Raw genomic sequence first — 24,549 nt, forward strand, 5'->3', positions numbered from 1 at the left:
AGAAAAGCAATCTGGAAACCTGGGAGAGATAATAAACCTCTCTTCTAGAAGGGAGGTAACAACTCGGGTAGGTCACTGATGAACTCAACTCCTAGATCAGTGCTGCGTCTAATACTGCTGAAAATACAGTAGCAGTTCATGCCTGTCTGCTCTGAAGTTGTATTCGAGATGTTGTTGGAAATGCAGTTTGACATATTCAGTTATAGAAACCGTTATTGCAGTAAAGTGAAGAAGGATCATACTACTGGAAGACAGCTGACCAAAATCCTAGGGACACCATGACCCTCTATTAAATTACAGTTGCCAGAATAGAAAATTGAATTACACCCCCTTCTTATCCTGGATGCTGTTCTGTCTATGCTGCCGGTGCAACCATTAGGTAATATTCCTCCCATACTGCCCGTGATCACCTGTGGGGCAAGTGATTTCTTTTTGGTGTAATTTCTACTTGTCTTAAAATAACTGATCCATTCAGTTTTCCCTACCATGAGCACAAAGAAGAGCTGTCTGTGAGTAAAAGAGTGTGCTGTTCTTTGTAGCTGGATATTAAAACAGTCCTACCAAACATCTTTCTCTTCAGGTCACACTTACAATTCTTGAATTCCTGTCTATGGAAAAGTGTGAAATTTTTCATGAACATGCAAGGAAACATCTGATAACTCTTCTTGCTGGGTTCTGAGATGTTGTAGGACTATATTGGTGGTAGGGTGATAGCGTCAGGAGATATTTCTGTGAGAGTGGGCACAGACAAGAAGTCTGTCAGTAGCCTCTTTCCACCAAAGAAGTGATAGAGTTGCTCCACTGTCGTCTGTTTTTATGTTGTTAACCTACTCAGATGGACCATACAAAGTAGCTGATGTCAGTGAAATGTGAATTCTTGTGGAGCTGAACAACAAAAGACAAAAAAAAGACTTCTGCTGCTTAGTTTGCTTTGAAAGATGCTTTTAAAAAATCTGTCTGTGCCACAGGAAATATAAATCATTCTGTGTTCTGAAAGAGCATAAACCAAGACACATGCATCAAATATTTTTAGAGTATTAATTACCCTTATTAAAGAAAGTCCTAACCAGGAAAGCAACATATTATATTCACAAAAGCCATTAATATATTAACATATTATATTCACAAACTCCATTAATATATTAACAAAATTTACATATGTCCATGTTGCTAGCTGTGTAAATAATGTGTATCCTTTGAACAGTCCTCTCTGTAATTCTTAAAAAGTAACTAATGTACATGTTTTTATTTTTTATGTATTGCTTTAATACTTGTTTTACAATGCCACTGGACATGAATTAATTGTGTGCCTCTATAAATTCTGCCGCTAGTGATTGCCGAGGGTGTTTTTCCTTTCATATGTCATTCTACGACTGCTAAAATAAGAAAAGGCCAAAATTTCAAAGCTTACATACATTAGAAGTTTTAAATGATCTGCTATTTTGAGGCCTGATTCATCTTTCCATTGTGTCAGTATAATCCCAGTCATAGACTCTGGGCAGTCAGGATCCCTTTTTTTCATCAATTTCCCAGTTCAGATATTATACAACTGCAAATTACTACCATTGTGTTATAAAATAGGCCTAACTTCATTAGATTATATAACTTTTTAGGTAGCAGGAGAATTTTCTTTTTGACTTACATATTTGCATTTGTTTTTAAAAGAAGATGAAAGAGAAATAGCAAAAAAATATAACTTATTAGATACAATTCTAGAATGTGCCTAAATATTTATTATATAAGATTCCTGTATATCAGTAATTATCAGCTAACAAGATATTGACAACATGCCCTAATTGGTGCAAATAATACATAAGGAATATATGGAGTGAGAAGTAAGAATGCCTCTCTCCCAGGGAAGCATCCTTAGCATTAGGATAGAAGAAGATCTTTTTTTACTTTTTTTTCTCTCTCCCATGAATCCTTTGAATGTTTCAGTCTTTTTCTACACTGTGATCCAGATGCAACAGGAAAAGTGGAGAATAAATAGCCCAACTCAGTCTCAGGCTACATAACACACTGACATTCAGGAACTCCTGTAAGAGGTGTAGACAGAGGGAGGTCTTAGCATCTCTTTCTGGTCAGGTTCCCTAATTGTGCATAAAAGGAGGCATCCTTCATTATCTGCTTGTGCTCAAAAGTAAATTCAGTGCTCTGAATCTCAGGGGATGAAGGTGTCTGTTCTGTGTAGGTACATGAGTTAGGTAAGTGTTCAGACAAACATGGTTGAGCGTTCCCAAAGACGCTTGCTGTCCCGCCAGTGGAAAAGGAAAGGCTTCCCTCCCTCAGGTTTCAGAATTTCCTTGTGGAGGCACTTAACCCACTGACTGTATGAGAGCTGGGATACTTAAGGGACTAAGTCCGAATCATCCTGCCAGGCAGATGTTATAACACTGGCAGCTGTTAACAGTATGAATACAGCCCTTAAGAGTACATTAGTTTGCAGAAACTTAAGCATAAATGAGCATACTCTGATGGGATCGCATTCTTCACTCCAGGTAACGTGAAAACCCAACTCCTGACTTGGTCTATGGAATATCATGAACATCTTGAATATTATGAGCACATTGAAAGCACAATTAATCTTCAGTGCTTTCATTTGTTATTCATTGTGTTGAAAGTACTGGACTATATGATCAAAATCATACATGAAGAGCTTTTACTTCTTTCCTTTATGTCTTGTTAAAATCATGGTTTTCTTTGCAGCTCACCTCTGTGATAGTCACATTTTCTCAAAGTGGGTAATACATAACAAGTAGAAGTGTGTTTTGATTACTGGTGCTTTGCATGCTTCCAAACTGGAAAAATCCTCAATATGTCATATATTTACTTTCTTTACTGATTAGGTTAAAAAATGTAGTTCTGCAATACGAAGAAATTATAAAAGATTTCAGACGTAGTGATTTGTTTAAGTTTTTCAGATGTAGCGACATGTTTAAGTTTTGGGGCTACACACCCAACAGGTCCTTCTCCCAACATGCAAATCAACACCAGGAGACTTCTGAAGAAGCAACCCCTCGATACTTATGTGTGTGGTTTTTTAAGGATTATTTAAGTTGGTAGCCTGTAATAATGGGAGACTGGAGACTGCATTTGTTGATGTAGAAGGTTACTCTGAATTCGGTGTCGGAGTGTCTTTCTTACCTGTTCCACGTGAATAAAATACTTTCTTGTAAACATAGTTTTTCATTTCCTTTGTAGTGATTGTATATATCAGGGGAAGGGAAGTCCGTCATCCCTTATCCTAAAGATTTTTATTTCTCACAACACCTGTTTTGTTTTAGAGCACTGGGTTAATCTGAAGATCACCGGCTAATATACCAGAGAGGAGATTTGAATCCAACCATCAGATAAAAATGGAGAGCAATAGCAAATGGCACAATCCAAGTTATGGTTGGACTAAGGCTACATAGGGAGGCTACTGACACAGGACAGCTATAGAGACAGAGCCTAGACAGCTGCAGAGCAGTGGCAGCCAGCCAGTGCTCCTCGACAGATGAAGTTGAGGCCAAAAGGAGGAAGACTAAAATCTCAGCTATTAGCCGCCCCAATATAGAACAAACAAGCTATATAAGAACCTTACATACTGTGACAAGAATTACAACAGGTCGTTGGTAACAGAGGCCTTAGAGCTTCTTGTGCAACTTTTCAAATGGAAATTCTCATAGCCAAAGTATTTTAAAAAGATTAGCTTTTGAAACTAAAGGTCTAAAAATTGTATACACTAGGTACATCATAAACAATTTTGGCCATCAAATATGTCATATACCGAGTCATCAAAAAAAGGCCGTGGCTTGACAGGGACATTTCAATGTATGCAAAGATAATCCTAGCTATCCTTTGTCTGTGAATTAGAATATGTGAGCCCAGGTATATCGGTTTTAGTATCCCAGCTAGCCCACTTTTCGTGATGGTACACTGTGTCTTGTGTACTTTAATTGTTCTTTGAAGAAGTAAAAATTATTTATGAAAGCCTTGTTTCTCTCTGAAAGGCTATTTTTCAGATACAATCTTAAGCTATGCGCATCTCCACTGGCTGAAAAGGTTACTTTTCCTATCCTATTTATAAAGCTTATTAATGCTTTACCAAATAATTGCAGACCCTAACACAAAGGCCTGGCAATTGAAAACCAGACAACAGCTCAAAGAGGAGGAGAAGAAATGCTGTACAAAAAGATCTCTGCAGAGAACCCTTAGCTGTCTGTGACCCTTCCCATTATTCTGTGTAGGACATACTCAGGTAGTTTGGATCAGCCATGGACACAGATGATGTCCGAAAGAGTCCTCTTAATATTTTCGATTTTCCATTATGAAAATATGCTATAGAACAGTGGTATCAGATATGAAACATACTTACATTTTTTTTAATATTAATATAATTATTTTTCATTAAGTTTTAAGTCATTTGTGCTGGATATGACGTATAATTTTTTTTCCTGTTAAATCCCAAAATCTTTCCTGATAAGGACATCCTTTCTCAAAGTACATCTTAAAATAGAATAGCTTGATGCTGTGGATAGCACTTTGACATTGAAGAAAACCAGGGAGATGCAAACAAATTCTAGCAAGCCTGGAAGTGGTGCCTGTATACTTCAGAAATGGTTTGACTCGTAAGTAGATTAATAGGCTGCACAGACAGCTGGATCTCTGAAAGAAGTCAGTGAATTAAGGGCAGACTATTACCCTGTAGCTCCCATTAGCCTGCACATTAACCAGATAGATCTACAGATATTTCTGTTCCATACAAATCACTGAACAATGGATATAGGTTTTATATAAAATCAGCACGGCCATAAAATGGAATGTAGGAACATTTTACAATTACTGCAGTTAGAATGGCCAAAGCTTTTGAATACAGCTTTGTTAGGATTTTTATTCTCAAGAGCCTACCACAAATCTGAGGTAGCTGAACATCACAGACTTAGGTTTCTTAGTATGGTGATTTTGTGCTCAGTAGTAATTGATAAAACCAATTAACAATTTGAAGTAAAAATATATTTTGATATATCTGATGATAGAAAATATACCTAATCTTGGCTGAGAGCAAAGAATGGGTAAGTTGACCTGGTATCTATGATTGCAAGCTGCTGTTCCTCTCCTTCATCTTTCAAACAGGGATCAGCTGTGATGACAGATACAGTGAGATTCAGCAGTCCCTTCCAAAGGGCTTGTAGTGTTCTGTGTGCGCAGGAAGGTCATAGGAAAGGTCAGCAACGTCCCAGATACTGCACATTAAAGAGTTCACTTGCAGGGGGGGAGCCTCTGCCAGACACATTTTGGATTTCAGTTACTTTATGTGAGATTCATATGACCAAATGGAACTTTTGCAATGTAGCAGCTACATCGGAGCCAAAGCATCTAGGCTACTCTCATTCTCAGTGGTTAGAAGTATATATATTAATTTAATAAATGAAGGATATAGTTAATTTCATCAAAAAGGTCTAAAATGAGCCAGAGGAATTGTGTTCTGGAACTGCCCATTTGTCTCGGTTCACTACGAAGACAACCCAGGGTGTTAGTACAGATATAAACATCTGCAGTTTAAGAATCTCAAGTTAAATGAAATTACTTCCATCCTAACTTTTCCCTTGTTTGTATATTACCATCCTCTTTGAGAGAAAAATTGATTAGTGGCTTCAGAACAGATTTATCATACTGCCTTTAGCTGATTTTTGACTGTTTAATAGTTCATTATATCCACTCTGTTTGTGGCCTGTAGTATGACTTGTCACAGGCTTCCAATTTTGGCTGATAGTTCTGCACTAGATAAGCACATTATTAGTTAAGCTTAAGAAAATAAAAACAAAAAGCCATTAAGTTAGGGATGAGAACTTAGGAATTTCCAGACTAATGGACTTTCTCCTATAGTCTCCAACACTGAGCGATGACAAGGACGGAAAAGACATGGATTGTGTTGTCTTTCCTGATTTTACTTTAGATATAGTAAGAGAAATATCATCCCGATTCTCCTGCCCACCAACTTATGCCCCTAAACATAAAGACTTAAAACTTTGTTGGTCAGTTCAGTATACTTTAAGTGCAGGTTACTACTTTCACATACTCCATACGGACTATTACTGGAAAAGAGTGCTTTGAATAGATCCTGTAGTGTGGATGTAATATCCAATAGAAGCAAAAAAATGGCACAATTTTGCTCCACTCATATTTGGTATAAGGTATAAAGAATCCTCTTACAGATGGCTTGAACCTCCATAAAGCTCTGCAGGAGCAGGGATGCTTTATGCATTGACAAGTCCAAAGCTATGGCTAATGAACCCAGGCCAGCAAATGCAGGGCTACCATAGACCTGCCCATAGCTGGCACCTGATCTGCGATATTCATGGAGAAGATATTTTTCTCCTGCATGTAACACCTGTTTGCCAAGTGTATTCAGACTTGGCACAGGTAGAAATGTTTGATGCTCAGCTATTTTCTGCTTTGATAGGAAATATTGGTGTTTGGTGGTTTTTTTTCCCATGTACGAGAACCATATTCTCTGTTTCTTACAGCCTTCATCAAATACTTAGCTAACCCTAGTTACAAAAATACAGTAAAAGAAATAATATTCATTAAAAAACCCTAGCTACCAGTCTTCTTGTAGTGATAGCGATCATTTAGAATTATCAAATAAAATAAGGCTTGATTTTCAAAGGGGACCAAATTGGATGTATATATAATGAATTCAATTTCCATTTATGTCTCAGTGAGAATTTTTAAAGGAGAGAAAGATGGAAAAATTATAGACATTTGTTTAGAGCAAGCACAATGAGACTGATTTGTTGTTTATAAACCAACACTCATATTTTGTTATTCATACATGACTATACAATTAATATTGCATCTTAGAGAAGTGTGTTTGTTTAATCCTTTGTCATACATTCCTGTCAATATCCTAAATGAAAGGGATGAAAATAGAGTGGTTTAAAAAACTAAAAAAAAAAACCAAAACAAAACAAACAGCCTCCACCCTCCATCCCCCATCCCTCCCTCCCCCCAAAAAAAACCAAACACCAGAAGTTCAGATGGGGAAAAGTTCTCTCTATACTGGGGTAACATTTAGGATAATTTACTGGTGTTTTTCTGAGTGTTTCACTTAGGTGGTGTTATGGTAATGCTTTTATTGTGAATTAAGTCAGAAGTGCCCAGATTAGCAAATGAGTGCTTTTCTAGATCTTAATAATGAAAGATCGATAAGTGATTCTCAAATTACTTGTGACAGATCTCAGCAATAATACAGGAATATAGTTTTCAATTCGCTTGTGTACTTCAGCACATTTGTGTCAATGAGACTGATTATGTTTTAAGGCTGTGCAAAGGATTGATTTTTCAATTTAGCTTCTGAATTAAACAATAGAAAAAAAACATTCTGAGAAGCCAGTGGGTTGAGTTTCCTTTCTTATTTTTTTTTACTTTAGGTCCCAGACTGATGGGAAAAAAAATCAATTAGTTTGAGGTCAAAGTATTGTGTGGCTGTGTACAAATAGTTTTCTTGGAACACAGGTAAGAAAAAGCAAAGGAGAAGATGTACCAGATCCAGACAAAGCTGCTGGACAAAGCCGCATATTTCTTTCTGTTGGAGTGTTAGAATGTCCGCCTCTGTTGTGCAGCCTAGGTTTAGTTTTCACTTCACCTTAGGGGAATTAAAACTGAAAATCCTCTAATCCTAACTGCCAAGCTGTGAACGGTTTTGTAAAGCGAAGAACAATTCTAGCAGAAGTAGCAGAAGTCTTATCTTCTTTTTTTCCCTGCATTACCCTCAAATATCTCTAGCTTTGGGAAAAGGTATTAGTTTAACATATGAAATAAACTGTTTCAGATTCCTACCCTCCATCAGAAAGAGAACAGATCCGAGTTCAGACAAGCACTGTAACAGGTGGAGTGTGGAGCAAGCAAAGGATGGGAAATGTATGGATAGGATATCTGTATGTTGGAGGTGCTCCATTTTGTGTAAAACATCATCCCTGAGCCAGAGAGAGCAACAGCTTGACAGCATTGGGTTCATGAAACCCTTCGGGAGCCACTGGATTTAAAAGCACTAATACAAAAGCTCAGTAAAAGGTAAATATGATCTCCCATTTCTGCTTTGTATTCTGAAGTTAGGATGCTAGCCTAGGATCTGGGAGAACGTTGGGAATTTAAGCAGAGACTGGCAAATTTTGTGTGAATGTCAGAAGTGCTAGATTAAGCAGGCATAATGATAGTTCTACATTTGTGTGTAATGAAATTTTCAAAATTCTGGTAATGAGCACATTTGGCTTGCACTCACATCATTTTGAAGTGACTGAAAATGCATTTTTTGAGGAATTTATACTTTGTCAAATCATCATCAACATCATCATTATCTCTACTCATCTCCGCTCATCTGACAACAGCCTTAGCCACAGTCCTTCATCGGTTTAGGATAGAGCAGAATTAAAGGATACCATTGGGAACACTTGGCACAATGAGGGTGTTTGATATGGAGTAGGTTTCATTTTGCATCATGTTAGTAAATTACTGCAGTTACAGGAAAGGGGAGAAGGACTATTTCTAGTTCCTCAAATGCACCAAATGTTGGAGTTACAAAATTTAATTGTTCGACTTAAAGAATTGAAATGCATAAATGCAGATTCAGAAAAAAAAATGTTAAGATGCTGATGCGTTGCAAATTCGTAACATGACTGTATGAACAAAGACAATATGGCGACATGGCAGTCACTCCCTGTAGTCCTCTGGTCATTGGGTTTAGTGACATATCTGACTCTATTTTTGCCACAGTCTGTTTTCTTTGTTTTAAGATTTAGACATCTATATTAAAATAAACTCATCTATCCCAGAGTTCCTCAATATTTCCTTCCCACAATTCCTCACTTCAGGTGGATTCATCTCAGAACTTCTCCTCTCTGGTAAGCGTCACGATCTCTTATACTCAAATGGGGCACAGTATCAACCATACCCAAGGTTTGTCTTCGCAGCCAGTTTACTCTCTCCTTATTCACATACTTATCTTTACCTTATTTTGACAATGGTCTTTTTAAATTAAGCTCTGAATTAACCTTTTTGAAGATACAAATATCTGGTTTGGGTTGGGTTTTTTTCAAGCTGCAAGTTGCTCCTGGTAATTATTATTATTAGCTACTTATTGACTCACGAAAGGATAAAAGTTATTCATTCAAATAACTCAGGATGTAAATCTGAGAGTGAAATATTTTACTTCACTGCGTGATGTAGTTAGGTCAACTTCTCCATTAAGTGTACTAATACAAGCATCTTCATTAATTTATGTAGTTTATGCTGGTTCTTGATTGAGACCATTCACAATAGTAGTCAACCATTGATTTAATAATACTCTTGGGTTGAGTCATGCACAAAATTATGTTTGAAGCACACCATAAAAATTATGCTAAAAACCAAATAGCAATTCCTTCCAAAGTTGATGATCCTTTGCTGCATTTGCAGAGGCCAGGCAGATTTCCCCCCAGCACTCTTTTTTCTGCTTCAATTTCCTACGCAAACCAAGAATATAATTTCGACCTCCTTCAGGTCTGGGTTCCCTATTCCCTGCAGCTATTCTGATTCAGATAGCAGCCTTTATAGTATTTTGATGGAGCAGTGTCTTTCTCTATGACTTCTAGAAGTGATTTTGCATGATGGTCTTAAGTTGAATTTTGCATTCCTTACTTTCCACACCTGAAACAGATCAAGATATCTAAATATCAGAAGGCACATACTATTCAGTGAATTGTAACTCTGGAGATGTATGTATTCAATTAGCACATCTCTTTTGGTCTAAAGCTTTGCACGTACATATATGACTGCAGAATTACTTGGTCTTGAGCAGTATTGCCTTCTCTACATCTGAATTGTGTTATGATGTAGAAACCTAAAGACTGTTTCCCAAAGGATCCAGTCTAGTAACTGTACATCGGACAGTCTCATGGACTGGCAACAGAGAGTTCAACCTCTGCCAAGCCACAACCTCTTCCTTCAGAAACCATGGTTGGGAAAAGAGATGTGATTACTGTGGTGTGTGCACTTGGCACATTGTTTAGAGGCTGGAGTATTCTGACGGAAGGCAATATATATACATGGGGTTTAATCATTTCTCCCTAGACAATTTATGCACATTAAATTAAGTTTGGGATTAAAACAAAATAATAGTAATAAAAATAACAATGTGAATGTATGGAGTAGATACAAATCTAATCTTTCTAGTGGGGTGCTTTGAGTATCCCTGACAGCTGCAAGCTAAGCTATAGCCTTGTAGGTAGGGCATTTGCTTGAGATATGAAAGCTGTGGATTTAAGTTTGTTGGGGTTGAAGGGAAATAAATAATTCCCTGCAATATATTTATGAAATGGGCTACATTCAAAGGGTAGGTAGCATCGGGTGTTTTAAGAAAGGTGAGCCCTGCTTGATTATTTAGCCTAAGGAAAGGACTTAGCGTTTGAACACAAGAACAAGACTCTCTAGATTTAAAAAAAAAAAAAAAAAAAAAAAAAGTGATTGGTCAAACATACCTATTGACCTTCCCTCTACACTCTCTCCATACTGAGAATGTGTTACTCATGAATAGCTAAACCTTGCCAAGTTCAGTGACTTTCTGCATCACCAGTAGCGCTGACCTGCACCCCCACTCTGGCAACAACTGCTAACAGCTGTACTTGAAAACAGGCAAACCTGTAAAGAGCCAGGGAGCCCTCTTCAGCTCTAATGCTGACTGATATAAACTGAACACATCCATGCAATATTCCTAACCTTGGACCAGTGCCTGGGATAGTATCTTTCAATCCATCAATATAATAATGACTTTCCATTTTCTTTACTTTTTCTTCGGTTAAAATGTTAGAAATAATGAAAGAACATTGCGGCCCCCTGGCATCTTGTTTTCAGAGCGTGGTGCCGAGGGCATCTGTTATAGGTTCTGGGGTGTCATAGACAGAGCATGTGGGTGTATTTGAGGTACAAGACTTGCTGGATGTGAGCGGGGATGGGAAGAAGGTTAGTAGAGGATATCAGGGTGGAGAAAGCTCTGTGTGCCGGAGTGGCTTGGCTCACGCAATCCCAAGCATTTTCTTGGAGATAGGTAGATGGTACAGGTGAAAACCATACCAGAGAGTGTGTTAATAATTAAATAGTATGAGTGTTTGGGTTCAGGGTTTGAGCTTGGTCTCTAGTCCTATTTTATTTAGCACTGTAGACATAGCCAATTGAGATAAGGTTTTACTGCTGGGCTCATTTTCTCCTAATCCAAAAAAATGCTCAAACATGACTAGATAAGGAGACAGAGGCAGATAACATCATGCTGGTTTCATGAACAAGGATTCAACAAAGATGGCAGAAAATACCTGCTTTTCCCATTCACAGCTGAAGTAAATTATGATTTTACCCTCTGCTCCACATACACGTTTAGTGGATTTTATTAGAATGGGAACACTGCAGGGACACCAGAGCAGAAACAGAAAGTAAAACAGAAAAACAGAGGTACAAAGAAAAAACTATGAACATTTTATATAAACCCAGAACTACAGAAATGGGTAAAGAGGAGTCTTAAATAGGACTTTCATAAATACAATAAAGATTGCAGTAATGCCTTGATCCTAGTCCAACAACAGATCTTTAAGAAGGGCTATGAATGTTAATACTGTGATACTGCATTTTATTCAGATGTTTGTTTTAAATAGAAGATCAAAATCATAAACGAGCCTAGAGATACATCAGTAAAACAGAAAAATGGCTTGATTTTTTAAAAATGAACTAATCTTTGGTTAACCCTGGTGTCCAAATTTATTTGTCTTAAAAAATATGAAAATAAATGTCATCCTGTTTCTTTGAAAGGCCTTGAGACCATGTGTTCATAAAGTACAATAAAATAATAACTATCAGATACATTCAGAATATAAACAACGAAACACAGCAGTTTAATTACTTCTTATTGTGGGTACAGATTTTTACATTAGCGCTTTTTTCTAAGTGATGATTTTGTAGATTGCTGAAATATACTCTTAGTCTTAGTGTTCCTATTATTTATGTGTCTTTGGTTGAAAATTATTATAGACAACTCACTAATGGCAATAGAAATGACAAGAGACTTTGCAATTGGCACATTTACAAAACAAAAGTAACAATACATATTGTATCATGTGAAACCTAAGGAAAAGTAAAATAATTGTAATTATATTAAAATTCATCTGTGTTTTTAAAATGCAGAACATCAGTGTTGCGCCTTGAAAAAATCTCTTTTCATGTCATTTTCCTCACAACACTCCATGCTGTTGGTTTTGTGCTATGTTTATTTAAATGAATGGTAAATCACTTTTTTAAACATTATAGGTGATTATCAACTACATGCTTGTACTATTTATTTCAATACGACAAATTTAGTGCTGAGACTACACCCTCAAGCAGGTGCATTTTCTACAGTAGAAATGCAAATCTGTAAAGGACTGAACTGTCAGATCATTCTCCATGCAGGGCTTTTACCTTTCAGTTCTGTTACGATTTCTGAGAGTTAGTCTGAGAGGTACTTCACAGAATAATGGCCTGAAGTGAAGGAGTGTTGATCAGGCCTTTTGTCATTGCAAAGTAAATCATCAGCCTGCTGTTTTTAGAATCCCACGGACACGACTCTGAGAAATATTCTTTCTAATTTTTCAAGGGGATGAGCAAATCTGCGAGAATTGTTTGCTGAGAAATCAAGGACCCAAGTTGGGAAGAAGGGGTAAGGTATAACTTTAACACGTTTAATTCCTTTGACTATCCCCACACTATAACTCTATCTACTTCTGGCAAGGGCACTGGCCTGGTTTTTTTTAGAGCATTGACAGCCATATAAAGTGGCAAAGGTATGGAATCAAGTACATTATTTACTAGCAAAGAAGACAGTGGGAAAAGCTTGAATGGCAGCTGTACGTCCTGCATTAACATCTGAAGATGAAGATCTGAGAACAAATCTATCATGAGGGTTTTGCACTATAAAGACCTCTCTTTCAGACTGTAGCCCCGAGAACCGCAATCACATGCTGATGAACCTGAAAAATCCAGGTCTCTGCCGTTAAGTAGGAGAAATAGTGCTGTACTTCTTCCGATGGCAGGTTACTAGCACAAACTCAATGAACTTGGCTTAAGTGAAGTATGTGTATGCTGCATTAAAAGACTCTTACACTATCTTGCTTAAAAAGATCTCTGATCTGCATAGATAAGATGGTGATGATCAGCCTTAGCCATACAATCAAATAATTTATTAAGATAATGGCTTTCTTCAGATTCTGTTTGCTACTGTTTTGTAAGTTGCTGCCTTGGAGATGCTAAATCGTGAGGCAACATCATTTAAATTAATTTCCTCATCTATGTGCAGTTCTTCACCTCAGTCAACAGAGACAAATATTGGCCCTACATGATTGTAAAAGCATCGTTTTTGTTCTTATATAAAAGTAAAGCACCTTGGAACTAAACAACTAGCTGCCAAAGCTCTTTTTTTTTTTTTCTGGGCTGATGTGATATTTTCAGAGAGCACGAAAGACTGTTTTTTGCTGTAATCGGGCACTCTCCGCAGGTGGTGTTACTTGACAGTGAAACTGGGAAAACCTTTCTCTGTCCTTGTGTCTTAAAAGGCAGGAAACACGCTCAGATGAAGTGTACAAATATCACTGTGGGTGAAGCGAGATGGCCAAAATGCACTCACCAGGACTGGAAGGGGCTGCTGTGAGACTTGGTGATGAAATGTCCTTTTTATTAATCCTCTTCATCAAGGAAAGAATATACTTCACACAACAGATGTCTTGACTCAAGGTGTTCGGGAGACTCTGTGAAACCCTTGTCAGGATGAGTGTGAATCATTTTTTGGAGGGGAGGAAAAACACAGATTAATAAAAAGGAGAGGAACAGCTCAACGTCAGAGAGCTGTTTATCTGAGAGCTACATTCGGCCTCCTGCTCCATGCGATTCAGAGCAGAAATTATAATATTGGTCTCATTGTGCCTTTAAAAGCAGAAATCCCATTTTGAGAAACTCCAATGAGGAGAAATTATTATACGTGTAATTGTGTAAATAAGCCAAGTTATGCTGTAGCTGAATTTGGCTCAAAATTTTATGTAAGTAACTGCCATATTTCCAAGTAAATGGGAATGAATATTTGACAGCAGATATTTTCCTTGATGACATAAATGTCTCATACCTTATTTGCCAGTAGTTGTGGTAAATGTTCTGGCATTTTTCCTATCTATGGATGTTGTATATCCACAACATTCTTCTGCTAACTAATACATCAGCTGCAGTATCACACAACATGGGTTTTTTTACATGTTATGGCCGAAGCCGAGGAAAGCATTTCAATGGATGTGTCTCAGTAAACAAAGGAGTGGCACTCTTGACTTCAGAAATGTAAAGCGAAGCTTTTGTTTGCTTCCTGTGTAAGGTAACGTCATTCTACAAATAGATTTGGCCTTTCTTCTCATAGATAATAAGTCTACCATTATTTTCTAGAACCCCCTTATTTTGTAACTTGAATTTGAATTTCATCTTTAAAGAAAGAATGTACAGGATCAGTAACAGTTGAACCCACATTTATTTAATAAATTGTGAAAACTACAGAAACAGTAATTTATATGGAAGAAAAGGCTGATTTTTCTGGTTAACAAGTTGGCAATTCCTATTGCTAAGGATTGAATTTCTATCACTATAAGCTATATTAACACGGAATTAGTATATTGTAAAAGCTGTGAATGCAAAGCTTCATATTAAACATCAACGTATTTTATGACATAGCTTTTTATCCGTAACTTTTCTAATTTGTAATGAAGCCTGGTAATAGTAAAAATAGCATTATGCCAGATGGGCAATAAAAGCAATAAAAAAACCAAGGGGCAGGTACTTGGATAGAAAAATCTATGAAATAAGTGCTTACATAGCAATGAATTTGAACAAACAATTCCAGAACCACTGTTTTTCTTTCTGTTTGTGAATTATTTCCGCACATCAAAAACTCAAAAGAACATCATATAAAGAAAAGGACAGATATGTGGATGTAAGCGTTGTACCAAAATGTTTCTGAAGCTGATTCCGAGCAGATGCAGAATGATCTAGGTAACTGGTTGTTAAAAACAGCAGATTAAATTCATCACCATGCCCTTGGAAAAAAATACTGGGAGCTTTTTGGTTAGTTCTCTGGCAATCTGACTTGATGGTCAGTAATGGTGAGAAGCCAACCACAGTGATATGAATTATTAGCAAAAGAATGTAGAGCAAAGCAGGAAACATAATTATACCAATGTATAAAAGAGGTATTTTGAAGTTGTAAATATCTCATGAATTTCTGAAAATGCAAACACATAAAACCCTCCAAATCTGTAAAAAGAATGTAGAAGGATGTGTGGTGTGATAAGAGGTATGAAATTGCTTATGACAAGTGAAAAATGAAATAAAGGCATTGGGGTTTCCAAATTCTGATTGCTTTCCCTTCAGATATGCAATTTCCAGAGTACATGTCTGTCATGTTTCTTTATGAAAAGAACAAATAATTTAGTATATTCCATGATGCACTTCAGGATTGTATGTATTTGCTTTAAATTAAGTGTTTGAAAATGAGACACCTAAGTCTTAGCTATTCACTTAGTTATGGTATCAAATCAATAGGAGTAAATAGACACTACAGAAAAGTTTCGTCTCAGCTAAACATGTAATCCAAAATTGCTCCAATTAATTGCCTTGAGATGTCTATTTCTGTCCATTAATTTTAAAGATGGCTTAGAGTGACCACCTCAGCTACAGTAAAGTGCTGCTGGTGTTTCTGCCATATATATGTAGCCCTGCTTATTTACTATATATACAACATACATAGAACATATGCATAACATCTATATAAAATATACATATAACAGCTCAAGGACTTTTTTGGTTTCGGTTTACGCGTAGAGACAGAGAAACAGCACAGACAGCAGCCTTGCAAGCTTCCTCACCTTATTGGTCTTCAACATTATCCAGAAAAAAATCCTCTATAAAGATGAAAGGTTGATCAGTTTTCACTTTACTTCTGTGATGGCTAACTTGTCATCAACTGTTGGCCATTATTTTATTATACAGACCTCTAGCCAAGAAGAAATAAACTACGTAGCAGTTTATACAAGAAAAGCCTGAAAAACCAGTATCAGCTGGGGATACAGAACTATTTCTAGCATTCATTTGCAATAGCAATGGGGAGAGGAGAGTCTTCATATTGTATGTACTGTTCATCTCTTTACGATGGTCTGCTTATTTCAAAGAAGCTTTACTGTTTCAAGAGATGTTAGTAATTACGGGAGAAAACATATTTCCAGTGGAGTGTGATGATTTGAATGGAATGTGAAGACATGAAATAATAATAATGGCTAACAGGTCATGGGTTAATGAAATAGTTTTTCAGTTTCCTTGCAAACCATGGTGTTTTTTCCTACTTTTGAAAAAAATCAGAACGTTAAAACCTGAGTGTAAAGAGTTGGTTGAAAAGATTGTAATTAAAGTTCAAAGCCAGTTGTAGTAAGAGTCAGTTATAGCCAAAATATTGCATTGTATACGTGGGTAGGATTTTTCTGCATGGTTTTATCAGCTTAAAGCTGTAGTGTTTCCATTTTTATTGTTACCTGAGAAATCCATTTCTAGCATAGTTTGTCCATGATGCTACTAAGCCGTTGTAAGTACATAAGATTTGTCCTTCAGACACTGCATAGCCTTCCTGACAGATTTTGAAATGATTTAATAAAATTATTGTTGACTTTGGCATGCTTAATGGTCTGGAACCTTTTTGTATTAACCATTTGCATATTCCTAATGGATGAAGAAAAACTGCGAGATATATTCCTGTCAGCTGTTTGTCAGTCATAAATATCACCTTATAACATTTGGACAGAAGAGCATTTTTTTCCCATATTCCCTTATCACATGTTTTTGCTTCTTGGTTTTCGTCACTTAGCATTACCGTGTATCTTAAACTGAATTTATGAATCTGGTGTGAAATGAGGTGCATAAATATGCCTTTTATTGTATATTTATGCACAACATGGTAAGGTTGTGAACCTGAACTTTTTATGTTCAGTAGGAAAAGTCCAACCTAAAAATACTGGAGTTTGATCAGGTCCGGTGAAAGCACAGTCTTATGTTAAAGGAGAAAAATCAAAGTATCAGGAGTGAGCGTAGATTTAGATATGGAAAAATATTCAGTAGAATTAATTAACGTTATCCTTTTATTCCTAATGAGTGAATATAAAAGTTATTTTATTCCAAGCCATTATTATTCTTTATATCCCATAAGAACTGGGGAAAAATGTACAGTGATTTGTAGTATAAAGAAGAGAAGTTATGTTTGTGCTAGAATCAGAAATATGAAATATGTGGTAATTTCATTCTTGGAGTGTCCCTTTTGTTATCACAACTATTACATTTGTTTTTTATTAAGTAAGAAAGATTATCTTTCATCTTAACAAATGCCTTGCTCTTTGGCTTGCTAATGAGAAAAAATGCCTTTCACAGCAAATTTAGTTGTAAATTTTGTCAGGAGAAGTTTGCCCTATTTAACGTAGTTATTTTCTGGACTTCTCTGTGTTCAGGGTATTACAGAATGCTATTGGTATTTTTGTAAATTTTTGTGATATTATTAGTATGGTGTCAGTACATACATGGGACAGCGACACTGGAGTTGGAGAGAGAAAGTAAAAAAGAAAGCAAAAATGCTTTTCTGTTCCGAGGAGTTAGTAAACTCTCACGAATTCAGAACTAAACTTCTGGGCAGTAAGTGGAACAGGAGAAGATCCTTCTGAGGAACAGTTTATTGCAAAGTTCAAATCAATCAAAAATAGTTCAAAACAACATACATTCTAGATTTTTTTCCTCATGAAAATGTTTCTTCCTTTCCAAAGTGAGACCTGTCCATCCTCCATTAACTAGTATTTTTCAAACCTCACTGCCTCTGGTCTCAAATTAATACCCAAAACATGAGACAGCTGTACAATCAGAAAAGGTCTGTCTCTGTGTCTCCCATTGAATTTCATTTTCCATATATATAATATGTATAAATATTAACTGAAGAATAGATTTCAGCATTACCGTGGTCCTTCACAAGAGTGAAATCTAGTTTCAGAATAGTTTCTCCGTTTCCCTCTCTCAACCAAGAATATTTAATCATTTATATGAAAAGAAGCAACTGCACAGAGATTTTAATGCTTAAGACAATGACCTGACAAGTACAAAGGGCAGGTGAGTTGAGGAGACTCTCCAAATTTGAAATAAATATTGGACTTTTTCTTAAATCTACAAATCTACAAAGTTCAATACTTTGTCAAGGGTACATAGCACAGCTGTATGTAGCCAAAGGCATGCTGCAAGCATGGAAAGGTAACCTATATAATAATGTACAATATGTTATTGGGTACTGAAAAATGTGTGAAATGTTTGAGAAGGAGGTAGTAGTTTAGTTCTGTTTAGAAGTGCAAATTAACTGAGAGTTGGCACATAACTTATTAAGAAAGCTTTATGAGATTTCATGAGATTTGGTCAACAAAGATCAAACAAGAGACCCTGTTGTACTGAACTTGAAATGAAGGGTGGCATAGCTTATGCTGTGTTTCCTCATCTTTTATGTTCAGGGTGCTTAAACCTTATCTGGAATCTTTGCAGATTTATTTTCTAAACATTTTTTTTAATATATATGTAACATGAGTTTTCTCTGCACTCTTGACATTCCCACTTATTTTTCAAGCATTTCATCATGCAAATAGGCCTAATACCCCCATTAAAAAAAAACAGGTTTCTCCCAAGTCTTATCTTAAATAATTATCCTTATATATTGAATTCTAATAATTTCTTTCACTCCTTGACAGATTGCTCTATCTCTACAATATAATGAATTACCTGTGCTTCACAAGCATGGCCGTGAACAGAAGCTAGTTCATAGATGTTCTCTTCCCCTTCCAAGGGAAAGGAAAATTTGTAATGCCCCTCTTCAGAAGGGATTTTACAGCTCTAGCCTCGAGGAAACCAGCCATTTATGCTGAGGGACATGTAGTCCAGAGCTCTGCCTGTCATCTTTGTGCGTGTGTGTCTATTCCAAAAGAAGAGTGCCTGATTAAAAAAGCATTTTGTTACATACTTACTGAATTGGACACACAGGTAGTCTCAATAAGAAATAATAGCTGTCTTACAGGTACTCAGTTCCCTAGCTTTTGATAAGCTACAATATCAATTCAACAATTTTTCTTCTGTTTTTCTGAAAAACTATTATTAGCAAAATTGAAAACAAAAAATAAGTCTGTGACAAATAAGGGCAGCCTTGCTCCTAAATATGATTTGCTCTTAGCGTTCTGGTATTACTGTTATGGCTATTATGACATTTCTATGAATAAATAGTTCATATTATAAGGAGATCTATTTCCATTCCAAGTAATGCTTTTTTCATTTTTCACCAGAAATATTCAGACAGAATGTCATTTACAAGTATCACCTCGTTTTTATGTTACAATGTTTTTTTCTGTTAGATACTCACATACACATTTTTACATATATAGGCACACATATATTCATATATATTTTAATACAATTTTGAATCTGCCAATTTGCATTATGAAATCATATAACAACTGCAAACAGAGCAAGCAATTCTTGTTGCATCAAAAAAGACTCAATATACGAACTATTATGACTATAATAAAAAATCATGACAGTGAAAACATTAACATTTCAAATCTGATGTTAGAGTGACAAAATCCCCTTTGCAGTGTGTCTTTACATACTTCTTCAATCTCTCAGAATCTCATTTTTCTGTGAAAATTCTGTCAAAGAAATGAATGCAGTATGTTTTTAGGTAACGTTGGAATCACTATGTTTAGAGCTCAAAAACAGACCAAAGGAGAGCTGTAGGAGTTAAAGAGAAAGGAATTCCTTATGTTTTTTCCACATATGAGACTCTATGGAGCATATGTTTGAATGAGTAAGAAAATAGAGCTGCAATGATTAGACAATTTAATGTTATTTTAGAACAGTTACTGCAGATGAGCAGAATTTCTGTGAAACGAGAAGACAGTCAACCAGTTTAAGTTTGCAGGTATAATCTCAGAGGATAAGCTGTGCCTCATAGAATATTTAGCCTTCTGCCATCATGAAAGTATGTTCTTCTGTTTTCTATTTCTAGATGCTGAATGACATACTCATAGAGATTACATCTGATTGCAAAATTTCAAAGCAACTGGGTTTTGTGTCCGTATGCTGTTATGGAGAAACATGTACCTTAGGTACCAAAGCTAGAAAGATTGTTGGTTTTGGTTGTTGCTTTTTTTTTTCCCCACAGGAAAAAAAAAATGTATTTGACAGGGTAAACTTTACATGTTTACACAGTTGAATAAATTTTTTACAGGGAAAATATCAATCAGTTTTCCATTGAGATGTTCTGGGATGTGTGGAAGACATACTTACTAAAATTAATCTTATATTTACAGGTTTTTTTATTTTGCTCTAGTACGTAAAATGAAAACAAGTTTTAGTTTGAGAAAACAATGGCTGCCTGCAACTATGCCTAAAACATATAATGTGGGAACACTCAGTCTGGGTCATTGGACACAAACGCGTGTTTGTGTCCAAAAAACCAGGAGTGCATTATCTCCTTCCCACTTGTGACCTAGTTAACATAAAAGGAAATCTGGAAGTGTGGCCAAGCCAGGAGCCATGGCATGTTTCCCATCTCCCTAAATCAGAGAAACAAGTCTGCAGAGCATGATGGTTGTCTAAAAGAAGCCAAACTATACTAAGTAAGTTCAAGTATTAAAAACATAATTTGACTAAACACATTCCCTTGTAGAGATTTCCGAAAAAGTCATTAATAAAAGAGATGCTGTTTTGGCAATAGAGAACATCTCTTAAGTTTGAATACCTGCAAAATTAAAGTACATACCAAATTACAGCTGGATTGGAAATCAGTCCCTTTTTGTTGTGATTGCTTACTATCTCATGTCTCTCCTTGAAGTGCTTTCTATAGAAATATGAAAGCTAATTATGGAAAATTTCCATTTTCTTTTAAAGGACAGATAACTTCATAATATTTTGGATTACTAGTTTATATTATACTATTCAAGATGCTAACTTAGTGTACGGTAATTCCTTGGTATTATCTTCTCTTTTCCCAGGCAAATCTTTCAAGCTCCATGTGTGATTAGAAATAGTCTGTATGAAAGTATGACAATTTGGAGAAAAGACAGTCCAATTTACCAAGAAGAAGAAGAAATATTCAATTAAGCAAGAATCACTCAAAATGTCTTGAATCTTTGTGTGCAAGAATGCCCCAAATAACAGATTAAAAATATATTTGGGCCTATTGCTTCTGTGGAAGATGACTGTGTGACTACTAGAACTGATACAAGTGAAATATGCAGAGTATTTATCGTTACTGTTCACTTAGTGAAATTGGAGTTTCAAAGAGAAACACATACATCGAATAATGTGTGTGGAGCATTATTCTATATTTTGTCATTATTCAGTGGACTTTCTGAATGGAATACAAACTTGTACTGTCCTGTTTCAAGTTTCTCTAACTGGTTTTAAATTTATCTTACACTAATGTAATATGCACTGTACTTGGCTTTGTTGAACCTCATGACATGGGCCCACTTCTTGAGCCTGTCCAGGTCCCTCTGAATGGCATCTTGTCCCTCAAGCATGTCAACCACACTACTCAGGTTGGTGTCATCTGCAAACTTGCTGAGGGTGCACTCAATCCTACTGTCTATGTCATTGATGAAGATGCTGAACAGTACTGGTCCCAGTATGCACCCCTGAGAGACACCCACTTGTCACAGATTTCCATCTGGACATTGAGCCATTGACGACTACCATCCAATTCCTCATCCACTGAACTGTCCACCCATCAAATCCATATCTCTCCAATTTAGAGAGAAGGATATTGTGGGGGACTGTGTGAAAGGCCTTAGAGAAGTTCAGCTAGACAACATCCATTGCTCCTCCTATTATTTTACCAGTCTTGTTTTCCACCCTACTTTTCTCGGTGCCTTTAAGGAGCTAGTGCCTGGCCAAACGATCCTGCAATTTTACAAAAAATCAACATCTACCATCCTACTTCCCCATGAACTCTAGCTTAACAAATCTTTTGGACCAGATCTAGTTATCAGCACCCATGTAAGGAAATATATCAAGTGAGACAGCCAGTCCTCCAAGTCAAGTATATCCCGAAGAACCCTTGATAAGAGGCATTCCAAAATGCATTTCTGTAAAAAAGGATAGAAATGTTTGTGTTAGTTACCTACATAACATTATTGTGCCTGACTGCAGATGGCCGAGGCTGTCCTGCTGTGCTTTTGGAACCACTAGTGATTTAGATTAATGGTGTGTACATGATGTAGAAGAAAAACACAAAGCTTAATACATGTTTTAGCATTTTAACTGTCTTGAAAATCTTTTCAACTGTATACTATTTCTTATAGAACAATTGCAGTATGACTATATCACTGAAATTCCTCATTACTTCAGCACTAAAAACCTGTAAGGAACAAAAATCTCTTTTTAGAACATTTTCTCAGGTGATAAAAAAAGGCTTTATTTCCTCTTCTAGTCAAGATAACTACTAAGGTAATATGGACAAAAAGAGTTTTGTTCATCATTAACTTCACTTGCACTAAGGGTGGAAGATCTTTAACTGGTTCTTTGGAACATGGTTTTAGAAATGTCTTTGCAGTGTTGGTAGGTTGTGGAAAGATGTTGTTCAGCAGTGAAGGCTGGGATCTTTATTCCTGGACTGGAATTTGAATTTGAGTGAGTAAAGCTGAGAAGTCTTCTGAGGAGCAGAATTTGTTTCAAAGCAAAGTGATAAGTAACGGAATACAGAAGCAGGAGTTGGGGAGACTTTGCTTTGCTTTTTGGAGCCCCAGGTAAGGACATGGTAGAACTGTATTTTCCCCTTCAAGGAAATAATACTGTAAGATGCCATTAATGTCCAACTCTTTATTGAAATGGAATTTCCTGACAAGAAGTGGGAATGCAGCAGAGCGTCGTCAGAGCTGGGAAGTTTTGAGAAATATAATTCCAAAGGCTGGATTTGCTCATACATTTGTAGCATCTTCTTTCTGTGGTGAGTGGAAGGGGTTGTGATAGTGTGGGTTTATTGCTGATAAAACTGTATTCTTTGACAGAACTCCATATACTGTACTAATAGTGTAAGTACAGAGAAAAAAGTGGCTCCAGAGAGGCTTGTTTTAGAATATGAAGTAAGAGCCATTGTTTTGTGGTTTTGCTTTTATTTTGTTTTTCTCACAGAAATAGAAAGGGAAACTAATGTTAATGAGGATTTGCACACAGGCAACAGATGATAAAGAGGTGTCAGAGTGTGTGTTTCCATCATGAGTTTCTTAAGGGACCAGTAGGAAATTAACCTAGACAGCAGTCACAGCCAGTTCATATCAGGCTCCCCTCAAATTCTCCTTGCAATAAAAGCAACCTCAGCTGTTGGAGATATAAGTGGGCTGCATAGGAGATATGGAAGAAACACATTTGGAATTTTGTTGTTGAAATAATTTCTGTTAATTTTTATTATTACTATTATTTTCTCATAACTGAAGATACTCTTAAGTAGCCTTATATCTATCCTCTATCCTATATTCTATGCATATTTTATTATAATAATTTAAAATTAAGAATTAAATCAGGAGTTTGACATAGAATTAATACTTTCTTTCTTTTTTTTTTTTTTTTAATTTCTGTCCTCGGCCAAAAGTGTACAATAAAGTTCAACACTGAGTTTCCCTCTTGGATTATTGCAGTATCCTTTTACAGTATAAGAAAGATCTTAGGTCTCAGAAAGGCTTCACAAAACCTTTCCATGTAAATACCATAGTGTAACGTATTTTGATATATCATCTTCTTTAGATTCCAGACCAGTTAGCCAGATTCAGCCACACACATGTCTGTGTTTCAGCTGAGAATTTCCAGGCTGTCTGTGAGGTGAAGTGTGGGTCTCCTGTTGACAGTACTGAAGACTACAGGGACTTCATTAGATACAGTATGTGTTGAAAAAAAAGGTGTGTTTATAGATGGTATCTAGAGGAATGGCACAATAGGGAAACATCTCAGTTACGCAATGATCCTTTAGTAAGCCATCAGGATTATCAGGATAACAAGGTACATAGAGGAATGGTTTTATCTAACATTTTCCTTATTTATTTATTTTTTTTTAATTAACAAATTCCCTCAAGAAACTCAAGGTATAGCTATATGTCTTTCAGGAACCAACATTTAAAATCAACAGTCTTACCTGAGGAAAGGGAGCAAATAAGAAAACAAGACTACAGGCCTAAAATTTGGGGAATCATAGGAATTGTAGGAGGTGACCAACTTTTTTGATCTTTTGAACCCAGAACTTTCAAATGGAATAGGTGAACTGCTTATGTTCCTTGATGTTGGGTTGTAGAACTTAGTTTAATAATAATGAAAATGTGATAGTATCTCTGCTGCATCATCCAGCATTATTAATTGGGGGGAAATCTTGTTAAAATTTATGAATTGACAGTTTCTAATTCACAGTTAATTGTTTAGTTAAAAAAAAAA

The sequence above is a fragment of the Chroicocephalus ridibundus genome, chromosome 1 (assembly GCF_963924245.1).
Source record: "Chroicocephalus ridibundus chromosome 1, bChrRid1.1, whole genome shotgun sequence".
Lineage (NCBI taxonomy): Eukaryota > Metazoa > Chordata > Aves > Charadriiformes > Laridae > Chroicocephalus > Chroicocephalus ridibundus.